Source organism: Mus musculus, chromosome 8, assembly GCF_000001635.26.
Source record: "Mus musculus strain C57BL/6J chromosome 8, GRCm38.p6 C57BL/6J".
In the NCBI taxonomy this organism is placed as follows: domain Eukaryota; kingdom Metazoa; phylum Chordata; class Mammalia; order Rodentia; family Muridae; genus Mus; species Mus musculus.
Genome location: NC_000074.6, coordinates 71,085,812 through 71,110,081, shown reverse-complemented (window position 1 = coordinate 71,110,081; position 24,270 = coordinate 71,085,812). Strand labels below are relative to the sequence as shown.

Below are 24,270 nucleotides of genomic sequence, written 5' to 3'. Positions count from 1 at the left end.
AACTACAGGGAAAAGGTGTTGTCAGAGTAGCCCATATGGAGGCTGTTGCATAGAATACTGAGAATGGCAGTTTTCATTCCCCAGCACTACCTACAAAACTCACACACCATTCAGTTTTTTAAAAGTTCCTAATTAAGCCAGTTATTTATTGTATCAGGATATTCACATTAAACGGAAGACAAATATAAATAACCGGAAGATAATGTATGAATTATCAAATAAGTGGAAATTCAGAAATTTTATGAAGGAAAAAAAATTCAGACTGCCCTAATGACATTAACTCCTCAAAATATAGTGAATATAATTAAATACCCTATTTTTGTTTGCTTAACATGACCACATTTTTTTGGACACCGATACACATTCAACAATATGTAGACAGTAATATATATCAATTATAAAAATTAAGTAAAAATCCATTTCATACCAAAGTCAACTTGCTGTTATGTAACTAGAGAGGATCTACATTGTAGAATAGGTGAAAATCTTTTTACTTATAAATACAGACAGATTTTTTTTTTTAATGATTTGACTCAATGTCAGTCTTTGCCCCTGGAACAGCAAAGTACTTCTCTCATGATACTTTGTGCACATTTCATTGACTATGATGTTACCACACAAGTGGATGTTTTGTGGACCATCAAATAGATTTCAGGAACTCTAACCAACCCACCAGAGCTTTCATAATGTTCAAGCTGCCCCTTCTTATCTCATGCATGACTGAATCCTGATATCACAGTCTGCTTGTTTCTATGCCAAACAAGCATTTCTAGGAACATAAGAGACTAACAAGAGCAAAGAACAATAAAATTTAGTTGACACTTGCAGTTTTACAGTGGAACTGTCAACATGTGTATTTTTCAAGGAGTCTCTGAAGAGCTTTAAGTCCTGAAAATTTTTCAATCTTCACTTTCCACATTACCTTTGGATTCAGTAAGCTATTTAATAATGTTTAGAAAATGTTTTGTTGATACATAGCACAAATAAAGAGGACAATATAGTTGTCCTCTCTTGTGAAAGTAATGAATCCTAATGTGCACAGAATTAGCTCGAAATACAACTTTTAGTTTTCTATCAAGCTAGTGTCTAACCTAGCATCCTGGACAGGAGTGGATGGGCCTTCACCTCTATGGTCATATCCAACTGATGTAGAAAACAAAAGCCCCCTTTGTAGAAAGATAACTATTAGTTACACTGCCATTCAGATAATGTACTGAGAGTTAAAGGATTCATTACTGTGGAAAACAGATCACGTGAACAGATCATTGATGGATGGAGCATTCTGGAAGACATGGGTGTCTTCCAACAGCTATGAAAGATGCTACCCCTGACAAAAAAGGTCCTGTGCATGTAAAGTTCTGTTAGAAGTAGAAAGAAATTTGTTGGCATCCTGTAGTGATGACTGACAACTGAGAAGCATCCAGAATTATGTAAACTCTCAGACAAGAGAAATGTCTGAAATGATAGCTACTAGTGTGGGTCTTAGTTCACAAATTGAATTCAGTAAGGCTTTGAAAAGCCAATGAATCTTAAATGGACATCCATGTGCATAGCTAATCCCAGCAGGCTCTTTTTCCAAACTGCAGAGTTGGTTCTTGGAAATGGTGGGTGAATACAGTGTTCATGTTCCTATGAACTAAACTGAGCAAGTTTCCAAGCTAAAAAATATATTCATAATATTGTGGGACTTGTAAGACACAGGTCTCAAAGTACTCACAACAAGAATTTGCTTCTTATCTTTGAATTTACCTACTATTAAGGAATTGTTAAACCTTACCAGGACAAAGGCCTTTCCTCTTCAAAATATAAGACTTCTGAAAAGAAAAACCAAATATGTTTTATTACAACTATAGAAAAACATTACATATAAAAGCAATCAGACTCATTGTTAGTATCAATTTCTATGAGACCAATCTAGAGACTATTCAAGAGTAAATATTCACTTTTAGGGAATTACTTTGCATAGACCCATTCATTCCCTGTATATTTCAAAATGAAGATGACAATAATTTATCAAACATTAATGCCTAAAAATAAATACACATAAACATTTCTGATGATCCTCAATGAACTCTCTCAGCCTGATAGAGAGCACAATCCTGACCAGAATAAACAACTGTTTCAAAAATAACTTCTTGTGATTCTTTTTAACTCTAGGCTAATGGTTCTGGAAAGAATTATAGATTGAGTCTGGTGGCACACAATTTGAATCTCATCACTTAGGAGGCAAAAACTGATGGAGAAACTGTGACTCCCTGGACAAACAGAGCTACATTTAGTGAGCCCGTGTCTCAACCCCAACCCTAAAAAGAGTAAAACCCAGAGCTGAGCTGCAAGTTGTTCTCCCCTGAGTACCATTCTTTGGCTACAATTAAACCCAAATTAAGCAGGCCTGCTGCACCAGGAACAATAAGAACAATCCAATGCTCTGCTCAGTTTCCTGGAGACATACACTGTCCCCTGATTTCCAATGTCCAGGCAAAGGCAGCCCACCTCAGGACTCCTGTGCCAGAAACTCCCAGGGATAACCAGTTGGTTAAAGGCCAGCATAAGAACACAATCAAGGAGAACTAAATCAATATGACACATCCAGAGGCCAGGTATTCTACTATAGCAAGCTCTGGATATCCTAACACAATCAAAGCATAATAAAATGTCTTTAAATCCAATCTTATGAAGATGATAGAGGCCTTTAAAGGGGAAATTAATAAATCCCTTAAATATACAGGAAAATAGAATCAAACAGGTGAAGAAAATGAATAAAACAATTCAATACCTGCAAATGGTCAAAGAAGCAGTAAAGAAAATACAAACTCAGGGAACCTGGGAGATGGAAAACCTAAGAAGGACAACAGGGACAGAAGCACAGCCAACAGAACAAAAATAATGGAAGAGATGATCTCAGGCATAGATGATATAACAAAAGAAAATATTAAACCTCAAAAAAAATTCTGACTCAAAGTATTCAGGTAATCTGTGACACTCTGAAAAATCCTACTATGAATAATGGGAATGAACAACAGTGAAGAGAGTACCAGCTCCAAGGACAAGAGAATATTTTCAACAAAATCATAGAAGAAAGTTCACCTAAAGAAAGAATGCCTACCAATGTAGAAAAAGCTTACAAAACACCAAATTGATTGGTGTTCTCAACACATAATCATCTTCCCTCAACATACATCAAAATGACGGGAATTAACAATCATTGGTTATTGATACTTCACAACACCAGTAAACTCATCTTCCCCAATAAAAAGATATAAGCTGACAGACTGGATGAGGAATCAGCATCTATCATTCTGCTGCATGCAAGAAACATACCTTGGCAAACATACATAGACATTACCTAAGAATGAAGAACTGTAAAAAGTTTTCCCAAGAAAAGGTACTCAGGATGAAAGCTAAGGAGCAATTGTAATATCTAAATAAAAGAGACTTTCAACCAAAATGAATCAAAAGAGACAGGGAAGGATATTTCACACTCATCAAAGAAAAATACACCAAGATGACTTCTCAATTCTGAATCCCCAAATTAAAGGGCCCTCACATTTACAACTTAAATCCTACTTTAAAGGTGCTAATGGGGGTGGGGGGCACACAGGTAGCAGTGCACAAGCAGTAGAGCAGATGAGACAGGGTCCATCCTGCCTCCATCTGCACCCAGGAGCTAGGGCTGTTCCACAGCCCTCTGTGCATGGGCCCTGCCAGGGTGAGCTGGTCTCCCAGAAGTGCTGACACAGGCTTACAGGCCCACAAGAGGGACAAGCTCAACCCAGAGACAGCAAGACAAACTAACACCCAAGATAACCAGATGGCAAAAGACAAGCCCACAAGTCCCTTCCGGTCAGTGCCAACACTGGGTCACCTTGGGCATGGAGTCATCAGACACCACCAAGGTCCCCAGAGGACTCTACACGGGATCTTAGGATCTCTGGTGAGTGGAAAACAACTTCTGTTCCAATCCAATTGGGAGGGACCTGAGACAGCATTAATTAGGGAAGCAGAAAACCCGGCCTGACCAGGGTCACAAGTCCCTTCCAGTCGGCTCCAGCACCGGGTCACCTTGGGCATGGAGTCATCAGACATCCCAAGGTCCCTAGAGGACTCTACACTTGATCTTAGGACCTCTGGTGAATGGAACACAACTTCTGCCAGGAGGCAAGTTCAAACGCCAGATATCTGTGCACCTTCCCTGCAAGAAGAGAGCTTGACAGCAGAGAGTGCTCTGACCACTGAAACTAAGGATAGAGCTAGTCTCCCAGGTCTGCTGATAGAGGCAAACAGAATCACGGGAGGAACAAGCTCTAACCAGAGACAACTATAACAACTAACTCCAGAGATTACCAGATGGCGAAAGGCAAATGTAAGAATCTTACTAACAGAAACCAAGACTACTCACCATCATCCGAACCCAGCACTCCCACCTCACCCAGTCCTGGGCAACCAAACATGCCCAAAAAGCTAGGCCCGGATTGAAAAGCATATCACAAGATGATGGTAGAGGATATCAAGAAGGACTTTAATAACTCACTTAAAGAAATACAGGAGAACACTGCTAAAGAGTTACAAGTCCTTAAAGAAAAACATGAAAACACAACCAAACAGGGGATGGAAATGAACAAAACCATACTAGACCTAAAAAGGGAAGTAGACAAAATAAAGAAAACCCAAAGTGAGGCAACGCTGGAGATAGAAACCCTAGGAAAGAAATCTGGAACCATAGATGTAAGCATCAGCAACAGAACACAAGAGATGGAAGAGAGAATCTCAGATGCAGAAGATTCCAAAGAGAACATCGGTACAACAATCAAAGAAAATGCAAAATGCAAAAAGATCCTAACTCAAAACATCCAGGAAATCAGGGACACAATAAGAAGACCAAACCTACAGATAATAGGAGTAGATGAGAATGAAGATTTTCAATTTAAAGGGCTAGCAAATATCTTCAACAAAATTATAGAAGAAAACTTCCCAAACCTAGAGAATGACATGCCCATGAACATACAAGAAGCCTACAGAACTCCAAATAGACTGGACCAGAAAAGAAATTCCTCCTGACACATAATAATCAGAACAACAAATGCACTAAATAAAGAGAGAATATTAAAAGCAGTAAGGGAGAAAGGTCAAGTAACATATAAAGGCAGACCTATCAGAATTACACCAGACTTTTCACCAGAGACTATGAAAGCCAGAAGAGCCAGGACAGATGTTATACAGACACTAAGAGAACACAAATGCCAGCCCAGGCTACTATACTCAGTCAAACTCTCAATTACCATAGATGGAGAAACCAAAGTATTCCACAACGAAGCCAAATTCACACATTATCTTTCCACGAATCCAGCCCTTCAAAGGATAATAACAGAAAAAAAAAAACAAAAAACAATACAAGTACAGAAACCATGCCCTAGAAAATGCAAGAAAGTAATCCTTCAACAAACCAAAAAGAAGACAGCCACAAGAACAGAATGCCAACTGCAACAACAAAAATAATAGGAAGCAACAATTACTTTTCCTTAATATCTCTTAATATCAGTGGACTCAATTCCCAATAAAAAGACATAGACTAAACAGACTGGCTACACAAACAGGACCCAACATTTTGCTGCTTTCAGGAAACCCATCTCAGGGAAAAAGACAGACACTACCTCAGAGTGAAAGGCTGGAAAACAATTTTCTAAGCAAATGGTCTGAAGAAACAAGCTGGAGTAGCCATTCTAATATCAAATAAAATCGACTTCCAACCCAAAGTTATCAAAAAAGACAAGGAGGGGTACTTCACACTCATCAAAGGTAAAATCCTCCAAGAGGAACTCTCAATTCTGAATATTTATGCTCCAAATGCAAGGGCAGCCACATTCATTAAAGAAACGTTAGTAAAGCTCAAACCACACATTGCACCTCACAAAATAATAGTGGGAGACTTCAACACACCACTCTCATCAATGGAAAGATTGTGGAACAGAAACTAAACAGGGACACAGTGACACTAACAGAAGTTATGGAACAAATGGATTTAACAGATATCTACAGAACATTTTAATCCTAAAACAAAAGGATATACCTTCTTTTCAGCACCTTGTAGTACCTTCTCCAAAATTAACCATATAATTGGTCACAAAACAGGCCTCAACAGATACAAAAATATTGAAATTGTCCCATGCATCCTATAAGACCACCATGGACTAAGGCTGATCTTCAATAACAACATAAATAATAGAAAGCCAACATTCACGTGGAAACTGAACAACACTCTTCTCAATGATACCTTGGTCAAAGAAGGAATAAAGAAAGAAATTAAAGACTTTTTAGAGTTTAATAAAAATGAAGCCACAACATACCCAAACTTATGGGACACAATGAAAGCATTTCTAAGAGGGAAACTCATAGGTCTGAGTGCCTCCAAAAAGAAACTAGAGAGAGTACACACTAGCAGCTTGACAACACACCTAAAAGCTCTAGAAAAAAAGGAAGCAAATTCACCCAAGAGGAGTAGTCGGCAGGAAATAATCAAACTCAGGGGCGAAATCAACCAAGTGGAAACAAGAAGAACTATTCAAAGAATCAACCAAACGAAGAGCTGGTTCTTTGAGAAAATCAACAAGATAGATAAACCCTTAGCCAGACTCACTAGAGGACACAGGGACAGCATCTTAATTAACAAAATCAGGAATGAAAAGGGAGACATAACACCAGATCCTGAAGAAATCCAAAACACCATCAGATCCTTCTAAAAAAAGCTATACTCAACAAAATTGGAAAACCTGGATGAAATGGACAAATTTCTAGACAGATACCAGGTACCTAAGTTAAATCAGGATCAGGTTAATGATCTAAACAGTCCTATATCCCCTAAAGATATAGGGCACAACTGGTTGTTATCATGTAGAAGAATGCAAATTGATCCATTCCTATCTCCTTGTACTAAGGTCAATTCTAAGTAGATCAAGGAACTCCACATAAAACCAGAGACACTGAAACTTATAGAGGAGAAAGTGATGAAAAACCTCGAAGATATGGGCACAGTTGAAAAATTCCTGAATAAAACAGCAATGGCTTGTGCTGTAAGATGGAGAATCAACAAATGGGACCTCATAAAATTGCAAAGCTTCTGTAAGGCAAAAGACACAGTCAATAAGACAAAAACACCACCAACAGATTGGGAAAGGATCTTTACCTATCCTAAATCAGATAGGGGACTAATATCCAATATATATAAAGAACTCAAGAAGGTGGACTCCAGAAAATCAAATAACCTCATTAAAAATGGGGCTCAGAGCTAAACAAAGAATTCTTACCTGAGGAATGACTAATGGCGGAGAAGCACCTGAAAAAATGTTCAGATCCTTAATCATCAGGGAAATGCAAATCAAAACAACCTTGAGATTCCACCTCATATCAGTCAGAATGGCTACGATCAAAAATTCCGGTGACAGCAGATGCTGTCGAGGAAGTGGACAAAGAGAAACACTCCTCCATTGTTGGTTGGATTGCAAACTTGTACAACCACTCTGGAAATCAGTCTGGCGGTTCCTCAGAAAATTGGACATAGTACTACCGGAGGATCCAGCAATACCTCTCCTGGGCATATATCCAGAAGAAATTCCAACTAGTAATAAGAAACACATGCTCCACTATGTTAATAGCAGCCTTATTTATAATAGCCAGAAGCTGGAAAGAACCCAGATGCCCCTCAACAGAAGAATGGATACAGAAAATGTTGTACATTTACACAATGGAGTACTACTCAGCCATTAAAAACAATGAATTTATGAAATTCCTAGACAAATGGCTGTATCTGGAGGATATCATCCTGAGTGAGGTAACCCAATCACAAAAGAACTCACATAATATGTACTCACTGATAAGTGCATATTAGCCCAGAAACTTAGAACACCTGTCTTAGTTAGGGTTTTACTGCTGTGAACAGACACCATGACCAAGGCAAGTCTTATAAAAAACAACATTTAATTGGGGCTGGCTTACAGGTTCAGAGGTTCAGTCCATTATCATCAAGGTGGGAGCATGGCAGCATCCAGGCAGGCATGACACAGGAGGAGCTGAGAGTTCTATGTCTTCATTCAAAAGCTGCTAGTGGAAGACTGATTTCCAGGCAACTAGGGTGAGGATCTTATACCCACACCCACAGTGACACACCCATTCCAACCAGGTCACACCTATTCCAACTAGGTCACACCTTCAGATGGTGCCACTCCCTGGTCCAAGGATATAAAAACCATCACAACACCCAAGATACAATTTGCAAAACACAGAAACTCAAGAAGAACAAAGACCAAAGCGTGGACACTTTGCCTCTTCTTAGACTTGGGAACAAACCACCCATGGAAGGAGTAGAGACAAAGTTTGGAGCTGAGACGAAAGGATGGACCATCCAGAGACTGTCCCACCCAGAGATCCATCCCGTAATCAGCCACCAAAAGCAGACACTATTGCATATGCCAGCAAGATTTTGCTGAAAGGGCCCTGATATAGCTGCCTCTTGTGAGGCTATGCCAGTGCCTGGCAAACACAGAAGTGGATGCTCACTGTCAGCCATTGGAATCGAACACAGGGCCCCCAATGGAGGAGCTAGAGAAAGTACTGAAGGAGCTGAAGGGGTCTGCAGCCCTATAGGTGGAACAACAATATGAACTAACCAGTACCCACAAACCAAAGAGTACACATGGTGGGACTCAAGGCTCCAGCCGCATATGTAGCAGAGGATGGACTTGGGGTACATCAAGGAGAGGAGAGGCCTTTGGTCTTGTGATGGGTCCCAGTGTAGGGGAATGCCAGGACAGGGGGAAGTCAGTGGGTTAGTGGGCAGGGGGAGGAGGGATGGGATTGGGGTGGTGGTGGTGGAGGGGAAATGAGGAAAGGGGATAAATTTGAAATGCAGATAAAAAAAATAAATAAGTAAATTCAAAAAATAAAGTGAATAAGTGAAAACAATTAGATTAAATTAAAAAAAAAAAAAGCCGGCCGGCCCACTGCAGCACCGTGGTCCCTGGCCCGGGAGAGTCTGTGGACACCTGCAAGGACCCACACAGGATCCGACACGGGATCCTAAGACCTCTGGTGAGTGGAACACAGCGCCTGCTCCAATCCAATCGTGCAGGACCCGAGACTGCATTGATTAAAGAAGCAGGTAACCCGGCCAGATACGGGGCTCAAGTCCCTTCCGGCCGGCCCACTGCAGGACCGTGGTCCCTGGCCCGGGGGACTCTGTGGACACCCTCAAGGACCCACACAGGATCCGCCACGGGATCCTAAGACCTCTGGTGAGTGGAACACAACTTCTGCCAGGAGGCAGGATAAAACACCAGATATCTGGGCACCATCCCTGCAAGAGGGGAGCTTGCATGCAGAGAGTACTCTGACCACTGAAACAAAGGATAGAGCTAGTCTCCCAGGTCTGCTAATAGAGGCTAACATAATCACCTGAGGAACAAGCTCTAACAAGAGACAACTATAACAACTAGCTCCAGAGAATACAAGATGGCAAAAGGAAAACGTAAGATTCCTACTAACAGAAATCAAGACCGCTCACCATCATCAAAATGCAGCACTCCCACGCCACCTAGTCCTGGGCACCCCAACACAACCAAAAAGCTAGACTCGGATTTAAACGCATATCTCATGATGATGGTAGAGGACATCAAGAAGGACTTTAATAACTCACTTAAAGAAATACAGGAGAACACTGCTAAAGAGTTACAAGTCCTTAAAGAAAAACAAGAAAACACAACCAAACAGGTAGAAGTCCTTATAGAAAAACAGGAAAACACATCCAAACAGGTGATGGAAATGAACAAAACCATACTAGACCTAAAAAGGGAAGTAGACAAAATAAAGAAAACCCAAAGTGAGGCAACGCTGGAGATAGAAACCCTAGGAAAGAAATCTGGACCCATAGACGCGAGCATCAGCAACAGAATACAAGAAATGGAAAAGAGAATCTCAGGTGCAGAAGATTCCATAGAGAACATCGGCACAACAATCAAAGATAATACAAAATGCAAAAAGATCCTAACTCAAAACATCCAGGAAATCCAGGACACAATGAGAAGACCAAACCTACGGATAATAGGAGTTGATGAGAATGAAGATTTTCAACTTAAAGGGCCGGCAAATGTCTTCAACAAAATTATAGAAGAAAACTTCCCAAACCTAAAGAATGACATGCCCATGAACATACAAGAAGCCTACAGAACTCCAAATAGACTGGACCAGAAAAGAAATTCCTCCCGACACATAATAATCAGAACAACAAATGCACTAAATAAAGAGAGAATATTAAAAGCAGTAAGGGAGAAAGGTCAAGTAACATATAAAGGTAGACCTATCAGAATTATACCAGACTTTTCACCAGAGACGATGAAAGCCAGAAGAGCCAGGACAGATGTTATACAGGCACTAAGAGAACACAGATGCCAGCCCAGGCTACTATACTCAGCCAAACTCTCAATTACCAGAGATGGAGAAACCAAAGTATTCCACAACGAAGTCAAATTCACACATTATCTTTCCACGAATCCAGCCCTTCAAAGGATAATAACAGAAAAGAAGCAATACAAGGACGGAAATCACACCCTAGAACAAGCAAGAAAGTAATCCCTCAACAAACCAAAAAGAAGACAGCCACAAGAACAGAATGCCAACTGCAACAACAAAAATAAAAGGAAGCAACAAGTACTTTTCCTTAATATCTCTTAATATCAATGGACTCAAATCCCCAATAAAAACACAGAGTAACAGACTGGCTACACAAACAGGACCCAACATTCTGCTGCTTACAGGAAACCCATCTCAGGGAAAAATACAGACACTACCTCAGAGTGAAAGGCTGGAAAACAATTTTCTAAGCAAATGGTCTGAAGAAACAAGCTGGAGTAGCCATTCTAATATCGAATAAAATCGAATTCCAACCCAAATTTTATCAAAAAAGACAAGGAGGGACACCTCATACTCATCAAAGGTAAAATCCTCCAAGAGGAACTCTCAATTCTGAATATTTATGCTCCAAATGCAAGGGCAGCCACATTCATTAAAGACACTTTAGTAAAGCTCAAAGCACACATTGCACCTCACACAATAATGGTGGGAGACTTCAACACACCACTTTCATCAATGGACAGATCGTGGAAACAGAAACTAAACAGGGACACAGTGAAACTAACAGAAGTTATGAAACAAATGGATCTGACAGATATCTACAGAACATTTTATCCTAAAACAAAAGGATATACCTTCTTCTCAGCACCTCATAGGACCTTCTCGACCATATAATTTGTCACAAAACAGGCCTCAACAGATACAAAAATATTGAAATTGTCCCATGTATCCTATCAGATCACCATGGCCTAAGACTGATCTTCAAAAACAACATAAATAATGGAAAGCCAACATTCACGTGGAAACTGAACAACACTCTTCTCAATGATACCTTGGTCAAGGAAGGAATAAATAAAGAAATTAAAGACTTTTTAGAGTTTAATGAAAATGAAGCCACAACATACCCAAAACTGTGGGACACAATGAAAGCATTTCTAAGAGGGAAACTCATAGCACTGAGTGCCTCCAAGAAGAATAGGGAGAGAGCACATACTAGCAGCTTGACAACACATCTAAAAGCTCTAGAAAAAAAGGAAGCAAATTCACCCAAGAGGAGTAGATGGCAGGAAATAATCAAACTCAGGGGTGAAATCAACCAAGTGGAAACAAGAAAAACTATTCAAAGAATTAACCAAAGAGGAGTTGGCTCTTTAGAAAATCAACAAGATAAATAAACCCTTAGCTAGACTCACTAGAGGGCACAGGGACAACATCCTAATTAACAAAATCAGAAATGAAAAGGGAGACATAACAACAGATCCTGAAGAAATCCAAAACACCATCAGATCCTTCTACAAAAGGCTATACTCAACAAAACTGGAAAACCTGGACGAAATGGAGAATTTCTAGACAGATACCAGGTACCAAAGTTAAATCAGGATCAAGTTAATGATCTAAACAGTCCCATATCCCCTAAAGAAATAGAAACAGTCATTAATAGTCTCCCAGCCAAAAAAAGCCCAGGACCAGATGGGTTTTGTGCAGAGTTCTACCAGACCTTCAAAGAAGATCTAATCCCAGTTCTGCACAAACTATTCCACAAAATACAAGTAGGGGGAAGTCTACCCAACTCATTCTATGAAGCCACAATTACTCTGATACCTAAACCACAGAAAGATCCAACAAAGATAGAGAACTTCAGACGAATTTCCCTTATGAATATCGATGCAAAAATCCTCAAAAAAAAACTCTCGTGAACCGAATCCAAGAACACATTAAAGCAATCATCCATCCTGACCAAGTAGGTTTTATTCCAGGGATGCAGGGATGGTTTAATATACGAAAATCCATCAATGTAATCCATTATATAAACAAACTCAAAGACAAAAACCACATGATCATCTCGTTAGATGCGGAAAAAGCATTCGACAAGATCCAACACCCATTCATGATAAAAGTCTGGGAAAGATCAGGAATTCAAGGCCCATACCTAAACATGATAAAAGCAATCTACAGCACACCAGTAGCCAACATCAGAGTAAATGGTGAGAAGCTTGAAGCAATCCCACTAAAATCAGGGACTAGACAAGGCTGCCCACTTTCTCCCTACCTCTTCAACATAGTACTTGAAGTACTAGCCAGAGCAATTAGACAACAAAAGGAGATCAAGGGGATACAAACTGGAAAAGATGAAGTCAAAATATCACTTTTTGCAGATGATATGATAGTATATATAAGTGACCCTAAAAATTCCACCAGAGAACTCCTAAACCTGATAAACAGCTTCGGTGAAGTAACTGGATATAAAATTGACTCAAACAAGTCAATGGCCTTTCTCTACACAAAGAATAAACAGGCTGAGAAAGAAATTAGGGAAACAACACCCTTCTCAATAGTCACAAATAATATAAAATATCTTGGCGTGACTCTAACTAAGGAAGTCAAAGATCTGTATGATAAAAACTTCAAGTCCCTGAAGAAAGAAATTAAAGAAGATCTCAGAAGATGGAAAGATCTCCCATGCTCATGGATTGGCAGGATCAACATTGTAAAAATGGCTATCTTGCCAAAAGCAATCTACAGATTCAATGCAATCCCCATCAAAATTCCAACTCAATTCTTCAACGAATTAGAAAGAGCAATCTGCAAATTCATCTGGAATAACAAAAAACCTAGGAGCGCAAAAGCTCTTCTCAAGGATAAAAGTACCTCTTGTGGAATCACCATGCCTGACCTAAAGCTTTATTACAGAGCAATTGTGATAAAAACTGCATGGTACTGGTATTGTGACAGACAAGTGTACCAATGGAATAGAATTGAAGACCCAAAAATGAACCCACACACCTATGGTCACTTGATCTTCGACAAGGGAGCTAAAACCATCCAGTGGAAGAAAGACAGCATTTTCAACAAATGGTGCTGGCACAACTGGTTGTTATCATGTAGAAGAATGGGAATTGACCTGTTCCTCTCTCCTTGTACTAAGATCAAATCTAAGTGGATCAAGGAACTTCACATAAAACCAGAGACACTGAAACTTATAGAGGAGAAAGTGGGGAAAAGTCTCGAAGATATGGGCACAGGGAAAAAACTCCTGAATAGAACAGCAATGGCTTGTGCTGTAAGATCAAGGATTGACAAATGGGACCTCATGAAGCTGCAAAGCTTCTGCAAGGCAAAAGACACCGTCAATAAGACAAAAACACCACCAACAGATTGGGAAAGGATCTTTACCTATCTTAAATCAGATAGGGGACTAATATCCAATATATATAAAGAACTCAAGAAGGTGGACTCCAGAAAATCAAATAACCTCATTAAAAATGGGGCTCAGAGCTAAACAAAGAATTCTTATCTGAGGAATGACTAATGGCGGAGAAGCACCTGAAAAAATGTTCAGATCCTTAATCATCAGGGAAATGCAAATCAAAACAACCTTGAGATTCCACCTCATACCAGTCAGAATGGCTAAGATCAAAAATTCAGGTGACAGCAGATGCTGTCGAGGATGTGGAGAAAGAGAAACACTCCTCCATTGTTGGTTGGATTGCAAACTTGTACAACCACTCTGGAAATCAGTCTGGCGGTTCCTCAGAAAATTGGACATAGTACTACGGGAGGATCCCGCAATACCTCTCCTGGGCATATATCCAGAAGAAATTCCAACTAGTAATAAGAAACACATGCTCCACTATGTTAATAGCAGCCTTATTTATAATAGCCAGAAGCTGGAAAAAACCCAGATGCCCCCCAACAGAGGAATGGATACAAAAAATGTGGTACATTTACACAATGGAGTACTACTCAGCTATTAAAAAGAATGAATTTATGAAATTCCTAACCAAATGGATGGACCTGGAGGGTATCATCCTGAGTGAGGTAACCCAATCACAAAAGAACTCAAATGAAATGTACTCACTGATAATTGGATATTAGCCCAGAAACTTAGTATAGCGAGATATAAGGTACAAGATGCAAAACACATGAAACTGAAGAAGAACGAAGACCAAAGTGTGGACACTTTGCCCCTTCTTAGAATTGTAAACAATCACCCATGGAAGGAGTAACAGAGACAAAGTTTGGAGCTGAGACAAAAGGATGGACCATCTAGAAACTGCCATATCCAGGGATCCATCCCATAATTAGCCTCCAAACGATGACACCATGGCATACACTAGCAAGCCTTTGTTGCAAGGACCGTGATATAGCTCTCCCTTGTGAGACTAGGCCGGGGCCTAGCAAACACAGAAGTGGATGCTCACAGTCAACTATTGGATGGATCACGGGGCCCCCAATGGAGGAGCTAGAGAAAGTATCCAAGGAGCTAAAGAGATCTGCAACCCTATCGGTGGAACAACATTATGAACTAACCAGTACCCCAGAGCTCTTGACTCTAGTTGCATATGTATCAAACGATGGCCTAGTCGGCCATCAATAGAAAGAGAGGCCCTTTGGTCAGGCAAACTTTATATGCCCCAGTACAGGGGAACGCCAGGGCCAAAAAATGGGAATGGGTGGGTAGGGGAGTGGGGGGGGTGTGGGGGACTTTTGGGATAGCATTGGAAATGTAATTGAGGAAAATACGTAATAAAAAAAAAAAGAATCATAGTCCTGAGACACAGCTCAGCAGTTAAGCACACTCAGTGCTCTTCCAGAGGACTGCAGTTCAGTTCTCAGTACTGTCTCTAAAACTCCAACTCCAACTCTAGGAGAATGGCTTCCTCTGGCATTAAGGGTCACATGTGCACATAGATTTTTAAAAATAAAAATTATTCTTTAAAAATGGCAAAAGAGAATGTGGTATGTGTATACAATGAAATTCTATTTGCTTATTAATAGTAAAGACATAATGAATTTTGCAGGCAGATGGACAGAATTTGAGAATATCATCCTGAATGAAGTAACCCAGACCCCGAAAACATGGATGGTTTGTACTCACTTATATTGTGCTCATGGATATTAGTAATAAAGTAGAGGATAACCATACCATACTCCACAGATCAACAGGAGATAAACAAGGGGTAAGGACCAAACAAAGTTGTTTGAACCTGACTTAGAACAGAGAATAAAATAGTCATAGGAGCAAAATGGAAGGAGAGAACTAGGTGGGAGTGGGGATGGTCAGGGAAATGGGGTGCTTCAGTATCAGATGTAGGGAGACACAGGGGAGATGACCTGATGTCCATGAGAATGAATGGATATCTGCAGGTGGCAGGATGGGGGCTTGGGACAAAATTCACATGTTTGTCACATTGCATGCTGAAAAAAAAACTTTGATAAAATCAAACACCCCTTCATGTTGAAAGTCTTGGAGATTTCAGTGATAAAATTTGCACATCTAACCAAAATAAAGGTAATATATGACAAGCCAATAGCCAACAACTTAAATGGAGAGAAACTGAAGAGACTAAACAAGGCTGCCCACATACATAAGAGACCTCAAACAATCTACCAAAGAATGCCTACACCAAAGGTGGTAAACCCCTACAGCAAAATGGCTGTATAAAAAAATTGACCCAAAGAAATCAGTAGCCCTCCTTGATACAAAAGATAAAAGGGACAAGAAACAAAACCCTTCACAACAGCCACAGACAATCTAAAATATCTCAGGATAACTCTAACCAACCTACTGAAAGACATGTCTACCAAAAACTTCAATTCCCTGAAAAAGAAGTTGAAGAAAACATCTGAAGATGGAAAGATCTCCTGTGCTCATGGATGGACAAGGTTAACACAGTGAAAATGACCACTTTACCAAAACCATCTTCAGATTCAATACATTTCACATCAAAATTCCAACACAATTACTTACAGAATGTGAAACAGCAATTCTTAGCTTTCTATCAAAAACAAAAAAAATGCAAGATAACTAGATATAATAAAATAATTCCTGGATGTATCATCATCCCTGATCTCAAGACGTACCACAGAGCAATCAGAATAAAAACTGCATGGTATAACTACATGGAAACGAACAAGTTGATCAGTGGAATCAAATCGAAGACCCAAAAATAAGTTCACACATCCGCCAACACTTGATTTTGACATAAAAGTCATACGATGGAAAAAAGAAAATATCTTCAACAAATGTTGCAGGTCTAACTGGAAGTCTACATGAGGATGAATGCAAATAGATCCATATTTATCACCCTGCATAAAACTCAAGTTCACAAGCACCAAAGACCTCTAGACCACTAAACCAGATACACTAAATTTACTAGAAGAGAAGGTGGGAAATATCCTTGATTCATTGGTACAGTAGACAATTTCCTGAACAGTGACAGACAAGCTGGCAAGAATATTGAGCAAGGGGAACACTCTTCCATTGATAGTGGGGGGGGGCACACATTTACAACCCCTTTTGAAAAGTAATTTGGTAGCGTTTTTGTTTGTTTGTTTGTTTGTTTTCTGAAAATTAGGAATAGTTCTACCTTAAGACACAGCTATACCACTCGTGGGCATATACCCAAAACATGCTCCACCATAACACCTCAAGGACTGTTGCTCAACTCTGTTAATAAAACCTATATATGTCATAGCCAGAAACAGAAAACAACCGAGATGGACTTTAACTGAAAAATAGATGAAGAAAATGCGGTATACCTACACAGTGAAATATCATTCCACTGTATAAAAGAAGGAATCCATGAAATTTGCAGGCTGATGGATGAGATTTGAAAATATCATCTGGAGTAATGTAATCCAAACCCAGAAACACAGGCATGGTATGTACTCACTTAGAAGTGAGTACTTTTTCAGACATATAGTACAGAATAATCATGCTAAGATCCACAGACTTAAAGAAGCTAAAACATGAGGGCGCAAAAGGAAAATGCTTGATTAACACTCAGAAGGGAAAATAAAATAGACATCAGGATTTGATTTAGGGAGGGAAATTTGTGGGAGATGGAGAGGAGAACTAAGGTGGGGAGCAAGAGTAGGGTAGTATCAGGGAGAAGAGATACCTGAGGGGAAGCACCTCTGTTATGAAACTAAGACCAGGGACAGTGGGGGCTCTTAGGAATCTATAGGGGTGAGTCAACTAGCAGCAGGTGATATGGAGCCCTAAGCGGTCATCTCCTGTAGCCAGGAGGGACTTCCAGTGGAAGGAGGGGAATACCAATGCCCTCACAAAAACATCAACCCAAAATTTATCCTACCTACAAGATATTCAGGGATTACAATGGAACAGAGATTAAGGGAATCGCCACCCAATAACTGGCCCAACTTGAGACCCACACTGTGGGAGAGAGCCAGTCTTTGACACCATTAATGATGTTCTGCTTGTAGACAGGAGCCTAGGGTAACTCTTCTGAGATGCTTCATCCAGCAGAGGATGGAAACAAATGTACAGAACCACAGACAAACATCAAGGGGAGTTTGGAGAGTCTTGTGGAAGAGTTGGGGAAGGGCATTGAACTCAAAGGAGGACATTGTCTGAGGGGTCAGGGACACCACAAAAAAACCTACAGAATCAACTAACCTGGGCCCATGAGGGCTCACAGAGATTGAACCACCAATCAAAGAGCATGCATGGGCTGTACATAGACCCCCTCCCCATATGTAGCAGATGTGCAGCTTGGTCTTCATGTGGGTTCTCTATAAACTGAAGGGAGGCCTGCTTCACACTGTTGTCTACATTTGGATTCCTGTCTGCTAGTTGAGCTGCCTTGTCTGGACTCAGTGGGAAAGGAGCTTAATCTCTACTCTTATTTAGGGTAATAGGACTAGCTACTATATACCATATTTACATTCACTATAAAAACCTTACCTTCGTTAAACCTGACATGCTTCACTTCAGTTCTCTGAGCTGATGATCCAGTGCTGTGACATAGATTTTAAAGTTAGCATTATTGTGCTAGTCATAAGAAAAACATTTAGCAAGTGTTTTAAGTACTTTATATTTGTGTCCCTTCTGTATCTTACTTTAGATGTTTACAAACAATATTTTTTTTTTGAATCAGGATCTCACTATGTATCCATGCTGGTCTGAAAACTGCTCTATGGAGCATTTTGGCCTTACCTCACAGAAATCTGTTCATGTCCTCCTTCCCAAGTTCTGGGATGCAATGCATGGGCCAACAAGATTAGACAAAATGTTGAATTCACTTTTCAGCAATTGACTATGATTGCTGACTGCTCTCCTCTCACCTTTTCTCAAGAGGAATAGTTAGCTCTTAATTAAAACACAAACAAAAGTGCATACACACATACACACGCACACACACACTAAAAGAATTAAAGACAAGATTGGGCGTGCTCAGGGTGGTATGGCTGTAGACACTTATGGAAGTCTAGGAGGAAGGATTCCAGGACTGAAGGAGATAGGAACTCCAGAGGACAACCAACAGAATCAAATAACCTGAACCCTCAGGGCTTTTAGGGATGGAACAAAGAACCAAAGAACAAAACATGGCCCAGACAGACATCTCCAAGAACCTATGTAGCAGAGAGGCAGCTAGGTCTTCATATGGGTCCCAATCAACTGGGATGGGGGTATCAAAAAAAGCTTTTCATTCTACCTGGGATATATCCTTTTAGCTGAGCTACTTTTCTGTCCTCAGAGAGAGAGGAAGTGCCAGGGTGTGGACATACACGGAGTCCCAAACTGCTCAGAGGTGAAGTGGAGGAGGGACAGGGAAAGAGTGTGGGATTGGGTGACCAGGAGGGGGGTCAGTGAACTAGATATAACATGAATAAGAAAAAAATAAAATAAAAGTTTTACATAAATCATTAAAGGTTTGAAATGTGTCTTAAAGCACAGAACTGTTATTTAGAAATTACGGCTCAACATAAACAACAGGTATGCATGTCTACTAAAAAGAAATTTTCAGCATACACAGATGTATTCCATATGGAAAGGTCATGCATGTGGCATTGTAAGAGTAACCTTTTTCAGAGCAAAACATTCACAGAATTCAGTACAAGATTCATAATGCTAAAGTAGTAAACTCTGCGGAAAGAAATGAACTACTTACATATCCATTTTGAAAGCTCCATCTGAAATGTGGAAGAAAAATGTCTTGAACTGCGGAATCACCAAAGTTGCTGGGTACCTGTGCTATGACAGTTTAAGAACATCTCCCAGTGAAAGGTAGTTTTCTGCTGACTTGGACATTTCAAGACTCAAACATCATTTGGAAACACTGCTTGGTACCTGTGATTATGTACGGTATAATTCTAAAGAAATGGCTTATGCTGTCATCTTTGGGGTCACAGGTTATAAGTTTTCAGACTTAGGGACTGTGGGTGTTTATCATGGTAGAACACTTGCCAATGACACCTATGGCCCTTAATTCAGTGACAAACACTGTCAAAAGTAAAAATTTGGCAGTGGAGCAGCAACCGATCTTGGTTATCCTTTGGCTTGGTGGATGGCTCATGAGGTGAACTCCTGAACTAGGCAGTGATCCCTGGTGCACGCTGTTCTTTGTTGTGGTGAAACTGTCTCTTTTCCAGCTCCCACTTCATGTGTGCTAAGCTTCCTAACTATGTGCCTCTGAGTTTCTTACAATCTCTCTATCATTTTAATACTCCTGACTTGAGCAATTGTCACCCTCAAGAGCAGCACTAAGATTGAAGAAAAGAAGAAACTGTACCTGTTTGCACACTTTGCTGCTAAAAATTCTACCATTTCAGGTTTCTGTTCAAATGTTGCAAGTTGCAACAGTGTCAAGCCATACTATAAAGGAAAAAAATATTGTATTTTACAAAACTACTTGTTTCTCAACAATCAGTTCATCACCGATTTTGTGAAGATAAGTAGACAAGAAAAGAGTCACAAGGGATCATTCACCCTACAACACCTGCTGCACTTTCCCACACACAGCTGTCTTTTCCCTTTGACACGCCTTTTCCCTGCCCAACACTGCCTATAACACGGCTCCCTTCCAGAACTCTCCCCAAACACTCAAGGATTGCAATCTTCTTAGCTCCGTGGAGTGGGGCCTCCATTGCCACAGCCCAGAATACAGAGTACACTGTGCTATGCCCCTGTTGAAGAAGTGTGCTCAAGAGGGGTCTGGAGCAGAGTTTCTCAACCTGTATTTCAAATATATTTCTTTTCTAAACTAAGAATTATCTCACAAGTTGGACAGCATATCCCATGTACACCAAAAACTTTTTAAAACTTAAATAACATATTTGGCATATTTTCTCCAATGACCAAATTTCTTAATTTCCAGTCTACCCTCATCCCGAGTCAAACACGTATCAGTACCTTCTTTGCAACAACACATTTCTACTTATTCTACAATCATTTAACGTGAAATGAATTTATTATATTGTCTGTGTATATGTGATGTTTGTGTGGTCCTAAATCCTTTATTTTTGAATTTTAAAATCAAGGCCAATTCTGATACAAAAAACACTATGCTGTGTTTTGTTTTGTTTTGTTTTGTTTTGAATGAACTACCAAAAAATATGAAAAACATATTTGGAGAAAATAAAAGGGTTCCTCTGAACAGATTCAGTGAGAATGTGTGAGCTTCTGTGTGTAGAAAATAGATGTGCGTGTCACTGCTAGAGGTGCCCTGGGAATGAAGTTGAGTGATCTTTACCTCTGTTTTGGCTTCAATGTCTACGTTGTGCTCAAGGAGCATTTTTACAATCCTTATGTTACCCCTGGATATAGCATGGTGTAAGGCTGTGTTCCCACTGGAATCTATCAGATTTGGATCCGCATTGTGGGTGAGCAATACAGAAACACAATCCACATTGTCTCGTTGGGTGGCCTGTAAAATTGTACAAAGAAATACATCTTAAATTCAAGGAAGTCAAGAGAGATGTTTCTACCATTGCACTGAATAGTTTCCCTTAAATAAAACATAGAGTTTCACTTCTGCATATTATCACTCTATTTAGACTCAAGGTCTTTTAAGAACCCCCAGGCTTGCCTAACTTTATAATCTCCCCACCACATCTTTTTCCCAGTGGTAGAATTTAAGGGTTCTGTTAACACACCTAAGTATTCTAAGAATTATGGTCTGTGCTAGTTGTTTGTTGCAGTGCAGAAATTAGTTGTTTGGTTAGGTTTTTTGTTTGTTGGTTGGTTTTGTTTGTTTGTTTTTCTTTTTTTTCTTTTATTTATTTTTTATTAGATATTTTCTTTATATACATTTCAAATGCTATCTCAAAAGTTTGTTTTTCTTTTTGCCAGTGTAACACAGGCTTAACACACCTGGAAAGATTCTCACTTGAGGAAATGCCTCTATCAGACTGGCCTCTGGGCAACTATGTGGACTTTTTTTTTTTTTTTAATTTAGATAGAAGTAGGAAAATCCAGGTTTTAGGAGTTGGGTAATGCCTGGGACAAAGTCCTCAGTTTTGTTTAAAAAAAAAAAAATAGCTGAGCAAACCTGAGGAAAAGCCATGGAAAAGCTTCATTCTCCTGTGAACTCCAGTTCAGTTCTTCCCTCCAGTTCCTGATTTGAGCTCCAGCCCTGGTTCCCCTTGAGAATGATCTGTGATGTGTAAATGTAAGCCAAATAACCATTTCCTTTCCTGAGTTGTTTTTGGTCAGTGTTTTATCACAGCAACAGAAACCAAACAAGGACAACCTCTAGTCCAGTTCATATCAAAACAGATGGCCAATAGCTACCTTAATCAAGGGTGTACAGCCTTCATCATCCCGGATGTTAATGCTGGAATTATTTTCTAATAATAGTGTCACCACGTCTGGATGGTTGTGGGCAAATGCATAATGCAGCGAAGTCCTGCAAATGGAAAGGGCATTTAGGGACATTCCCAAATGCTAAATAAGAGCCCCATCTCCTTTAAGCATCACATACTATGAAGCTAATTTTCTTCTGATATAAGAAAATAACTGGAATTGCCTTATTTATTTATGACTACTCAAATGTTCATTTACTGTGCTAGGGATATAGTGCATGGCTATCCCCACATAAGGCAGGTGTTCTCTCACAACCTTCATCCCTGTACAAAGAATCATAGAAAAGTTCCCAGTAAGTTCATCTCAGCATGAATTCAAATCCTACTCTAATATCTGGTACTCACTAGTGACTACTTGGGATTTCTATGAGCTCCATGACTCCATTTCCAGATCCAAAGAATGGAGATTAAGCATAGCTGTTATCTTACCCGGGGATGCTGGGAGGCTTCAGGTTGGATGAGCAAGAGCTCTGCTAGAATATTACAAGCATTTACAGCTCCTGAGAGTTCAGCATTTGCTCATCATGATAATGATTTCTCTTCCTTGTTATAACAAACACAACATTTCAGTGAATGTAAAACAGGATTCTATCAACAGTACATATATAAAAATTTTATATTCCAATGGAGTACTACTCAGATATTAAAAACAATGAATTTATTAAATTCTTGGGCAAATGGGTGTATCTGGAAGATATCATCCTTAGTGAGGTAACCCAATCACCAAAGAAGTCTTGTGAGGACTCAAAATGTAGCAGAAGAGAACTGTCAAGTGGCGATTTCTCTGACCACCCCACACTTAGTTCTGCATGTGTGGGACACAGGAAAGTGAAAGGAAGACAATGTCAGTCCCTTCACATGTGTATCAATGCACAAATAACATGTACATATGATGAGAACCGGGGTTGGTGGTGGCGGGGGACAGGGTCATTGTTCCTGTTCAAAATGTCTTTGATCCATTAGCAAAAATGGGTCATATTGATCTAAGATTTTGTAGTGATTTTTTTTCCATTTCATTTGACAATTTATCTTATGATAAATTTTTCAATGTTGTATACTAGTGTTAATGGCCTATATATTAAGACAAATGTAGACAGGTGGGTTGGCAGTTAACAGCTCTAGGTATGTTTTCTAGAGCACTCAGTTTTGATTGCTCCACCCACTTGGCAGCTCACAACTATGTATAGCTCCAATAACAGGGCATCAAGCATCTGACTCTATCACACATGGTGCATTGAAAATACACATAGGCAAAACGTGTGTGTGTGTGTGTGTGTATGTTTATGTGTGTGATGCTGTGGGTGAGTGTCTTGAAAATTTTAGTGTAACATAAAAATAAAATGTAGTTTGATTAAGGCCTAGGAGCTGGTGTTCCAGGGTATGCAGGTCTCATATGCCTAAGAGCATTAAACACGTAGACAATGCAGGGGACCCCAGAGAAAATGAACCTAAGCATGCCATCTCTCCTCCATTAGGATGTGGCTCTGGAAGTTGATTTTTCTCCGTTTGTCTCTGAGTATACCTGACAGGTCCCACCTGCCTCTGTGCACCCCCCTCACCAATTTCAAGCCCCATTACCTGTTCTTTCTATCAGACTCATCCACATGATGTTGACTGGAGTGGATTAATATATCTAGGTCACCCACACTGGCCTCTAGTTATAATGGGCCCGTTGGGTCATAGCCAATCAAGTAGAGGGGAAATTTCCTCTTTTTCTGAGGATGCATGCATCTAAGACCCAGACATGAATGCCACAGGTGGGTATACCAGCATCCCCTTCTGGGGACACTTATTGTCTGGGTGTTATCATTGAGGTCTTCCTCCATTATTGGAGCCTAGGGCCGCCCAGAAATCTTCTTCCCTCTCTTCCCTTCCCTTTAGCTGATAACTGTCTCCCAGATTCTATAATTAAAGAAAAAAAAAAAAAGGCAAGTCTTGTAACTAAAAAACAGGAAAGTCCAGCCAGTTCAGTGTGAAGTGAACTGTACTTCAGCACGTAGCAGCAGCACAGCCCTGCTAGCACCACCACAGTGACATGCTATG

General features: G+C 40.0%; 1 protein-coding gene and 1 non-coding gene across 4 annotated transcripts in view; both read right to left on the bottom strand.

Moving 5' to 3' along the window:
* Nucleotides 1–18,381, bottom strand: part of Gm7827 (predicted gene 7827) — a 79,756-nt gene extending 61,375 nt beyond the window's left edge. For 2 of the 3 annotated variants that reach the window (XM_017312935.2, XM_017312932.2), the window contains exons 1-2: nt 18,329–18,381; nt 1,778–1,814 (exon numbers count right to left, since the gene is read on the bottom strand). The gene's annotated coding sequence lies outside the window, so the exon portion shown is untranslated. Of the gene's footprint in view, nt 1–1,777; nt 1,815–2,776; nt 3,693–18,328 lie in introns of those variants that run through there. The other variant, XM_017312933.2, reaches the window with a different exon arrangement.
* On the bottom strand, nt 1,791–24,077 carry Gm3643. Its single transcript, XR_001778576.1, has 7 exons — nt 23,806–24,077; nt 22,157–22,271; nt 21,117–21,290; nt 20,157–20,239; nt 19,536–19,557; nt 18,329–18,381; nt 1,791–1,814 (listed from the first exon to the last, which is right to left on the bottom strand). It is a non-coding gene; the product is annotated as a predicted gene 3643 (transcript).
* Nucleotides 24,078–24,270: the final 193 nt, after the last annotated feature.